Raw genomic sequence first — 4,248 nt, 5'->3', positions numbered from 1 at the left:
TTGCATTTCATATCAAATTATAATTCATGCAGCAGACAATAGCAAAGCATGTCATTATTGGGAGCAATTGCATCATGTGGACATACACATTTGTCATTGGTTACATCTTGCTCCATCCCTTAGCTGCCCATCTAGATTTGAGGTTGGTGGGCTACACAAAAGTGGGCTTAACTCTTGTAAAATGTAGATCTGGGCTTGACACAGTTTGAGAAGCAAGAAATGAAAAGGCATTGGACAAAAGGAATAACCACTACCTAGAAATTCAAGTCTTTTTCTGCAGAGAGGGATGACATTGTTGGACACTTCCAATTCCTTGTTCTACTCAGAATTTTGAAAACTTACCACTTTAGAGTGAAACCCTTTCCAACCAGCATTACCTACCAATTTGCACAAGCTTTGCTTCCGTCCTCCTTGTTGCTTAAATAGATTGATGGGAAATACAGTATTACATTGTATAAGATAGTCAGCGGGTGTGTGACTAACCTTTCTTTAGTTTAAAAAAATAATATTTCTTTTATTCTTTACTTTGTTTTTATTCTGCCTTTCTCCCTGATAACAAAGTGGATAACAATACAATACAAATAGAATGTAAAAACAAAGTAAATACATATACATACGTATGGATATAATAATTAAAAATAAATATTTGTGTCACAAATGTAGAAGTTAAAATACAATTAAATTTACATATGTGGGTTTGAAAAACTCCACAAAACTGTGTTGTATTTAAAAGCCTAGCCGTAATTTCTGTGAAATGGAATGACATACTTTGGAGTGAAACTTCAATGGGGTGGGGTAGGGAAGTACAGCCATGTTTGGGCCTCATGACTTCTTGGAATTCTGTCCAGTTCCTGTTAGCTGAGAGCAAATCAATGTGTTGGTCCATGCTGGCTTATTTTGAACCAAACGAGATATTTATCTGTCTCTGCTCCAGGAAAGCCAGGGAGGTCCTGCTGTCAGGGCCATAGCCAGAAAAAATGGGGGGGGGGGGGGGGGGTTGAAACCTTTTTTTTAGCTAATCATGAAAAGTAGTTTCATAACACAAAATAATTTAAATAGTATGGTTCATTATATATGTTTATTGCAGTAGAGTCACGCTTATCCAACATAAACGGACCAGCAAAACGTTGGATAAGCGAAATTGTTGGATAATAAGGAGAGGTTAAGGAAAAGCGTATTAAACGTCAAATTATGTTATGATTTTACAAATTAAACACCAAAACACTATGTTTTACAACAAATCAACAGAGAAAGCAGTTCAATACACGGTAACGTTATGTAGTAATTACTGTATTTACAAATTTAGCATCCAAACATCGCAATGTATTGAAACAGCTGTGTATCTGGGCGGGAGGCAGACTGTGTTGGATAATACAAAATGTTGGATGAGTGACGGTTGGATAAGCGAGGCTCTACTGTAAATCTATTTTCAGGTCTTGAAATAACTGAAAATGGCTATTATTTGGTAATTTATAGTTACAAAAGAATACTACAAGTCTGTTGGAAACCCTTGTAAACTGTGTCAATACACTTGGACAGAAATCAGGCTCCATTGATAAACTTGTCTTGAGAGGGCACTCAAGAGTTCAAGTCCAGTCTTTCTTGCCCCATTTTGCTTCTTATGTATGTTTTCAAACATTTAAGAGTTGAAAATGACCCATACAGTATATAGGCATAGCAGTGGGAACCCTACTATCTGGAAAAAGGGAGCGGGGAGCAAGGTGGGAAATGCCTAATGCCCCATTAGTAACCTACCTCATGCTGAAGCAAAGAGCACAGCAAGGAATGGGCGGGGGGGGGGGGGGGTAGAGCAGCCTTAAATAGCCTGCAGCTCCACTCCTGTCAACCGCCCCCACCAAGTGTGGTCTTCTTCATGAGGGCCTTCAAATCCCCCCTCCAAGTCATGCCTTAGGCTTTGCCTGCCAGTTACGGGTGGGTCAACTTGGTTGCTTCCACTATATCAGCTATTACTGTAATGACCGTGTGAACAAATCGTCAAAATGTACATGAGATAGTGCTTGCAGTTCTTGTTTAATGTTTGCTTCCCATTGACTTAGCATGGGGATTTGGTTAACCAGTTAAATTCATGAGTACCCCCCCCCCCCCCCCTTTGGCTACAGCCCTGCCTGCTGTATTCGCATGTTACAGTAAACAAAGTATAGGTTGACAACCAGTGGTTGGTTTGTCTGCTCCCTCTATAAGCAAGGAACAGGAGCACATGATTCATATACAGTTGTTTGGGAGTTCCATGGACCTCTGAACCATGATCCAATCATGACGTTACACACACAATTCCAGGTTGTGTGACTTTGTGCCCTTCAGGCTTTATGGAAGGTCATATCCATGACCTTGCACAACCTTATATGCACAAATGCACAACTCTTCTCCCTGCCATTTGCGTTCAGCTCTGATCTCTGAGCTGAAACAGCTATTGATCGGTCAAGAAGATCTGGAGTTTTCCCTTTCAAAAGCATCCCTATTTCTGTTGCTGAAAAGCTGAGAATGAGTTCAAGATGTACAGTTTTAGGTATCTGATAATCTCACAGTCTGGGTCAAAATTATGATATAACCCTATACATTTTGAAGCAATTCATACTGATGTGTTGTCAAAGGCTTTCATGACCAGAATCGCTGGGTTGCTATGAGTTTTCCAGACTGTATGGCCATGTTCCAGAAGCATTCTCTCAATATTTCGCCCACATCTATGGCAGGCATCCTCAGAGGTGAGGTCAGTTGATTCCTCAACCTCTGAGGATGCTTGCCATAGATGTGGGTGAAACGTCAGGAAATAATGCTTCTGGAACATGGCCATACCTCCTGGAAAACTCATAGCAACCCAATTCATACTGAGTTTGGTGAGGATTGATTCCAGGCATGTGGAGATAAAATTGCTGCCCAAGAAACCGATCCATTAGACCACTGTAATCTTCAGATGGATACAAATAGTTAAGTATACAATGTCAGTGATTAAGATCATAGCATTCAGTACATAAAAAGCTACCAACTCTGCTTTCTTTCAAAAAGGGCCTCTGTGCTACATATATGGAGCCTGCCAAGTGTTCCAAACTATTCAATCCACTACTAAATATTGTGAGGGCTTTGACTGTGCCCATTACTCTCTGCAGTTTATTTGGGGTGTATGTATTATTTTCTTGCATTACAATTCATATTATAGACATTATACCAAAATGTCAATAATACTTTAAATTGAAAAAGATGAAACAATTCCCCACCAGAGCAATAAAAGAATATCATAGTTTATACTTCCAGTGACCATTTAAAGATTCATCTTTATTTTAGATGAAAAATCATGGTAAAATGGACAATTTTAGGGCCTGCCTAAAAACTAAAATTGAAGGATGTGATGGAATGAAAATCATGTGTAGTTCACATTCGATCAGCCCACACACTGCCTTGCTGGAGAAAGAAAATATGCCATGCAGATGAACAATAAAGAACAAGATGTTTACTCTCCATAATTCAGAACAACGTATTTCAATTCATGTGATCGGTGGCATCGACTCACATAATGTCCCTTTATGAGATACTTAAAATGGTCTTTCTTTGCTCATGTGGAGAATCTCCCTCCAGCAGCTCATGAAGCAAGAGCACACTCCAAACTCTGTCTCTCTCTGCTTCTCCCTTCTTTCTACTTCTTTCTGTGCACCTGCATAGCCCAAGCCTGAAAAATATAACAGTATCCAAAAGTCCCAGGCCCAACCAGCTCCCCAGGCGTAGCCCAACCAATCAGCTTCATGCATCTTATTTTACGGTTGACATACACACATTAGCTAACCTTTTACATGCCCAAACAAAAGAGGCAATCAGATCTTTTTTGGTTGGGAGTTCCACAGATAATGTGGCCAATCTTGAAAAAGCCTCCGTGTAAATCCAGTTCTTAGTCCCAACGAGAATATGGACAAGGGAACTTAATAAACTGTTGACTGTGATGGAGGCTTCTTTGGAGGCTTTTAAACAGAGGCTGGATGGCCGTCTTTCAGGGGTGCTTTGAATGCAATTTTCCTGCTTCTTGGCAGGGATTGGACTGGATGGCCCATGAGGTCTCTTCCAACTCTATGATTCAATGTTTATGCTAAGCCTGTTACAGCTTTGCTTTGAAGGAGAGCATAAATGATGAAGAGCAGTCTATAAAAGAGCTTCACCTACTATCTCTTCTGGCATTCCAAAGGTTTTTGGAGATATATTTATATAGGTATCAATGTCCTTCTTACATGCTACTTGTGTTCT

This window comes from Anolis sagrei, chromosome Y, assembly GCF_037176765.1.
Source record: "Anolis sagrei isolate rAnoSag1 chromosome Y, rAnoSag1.mat, whole genome shotgun sequence".
Taxonomy (NCBI): domain Eukaryota; kingdom Metazoa; phylum Chordata; class Lepidosauria; order Squamata; family Dactyloidae; genus Anolis; species Anolis sagrei.
Note: the sequence above shows the minus strand (reverse complement) of the source record.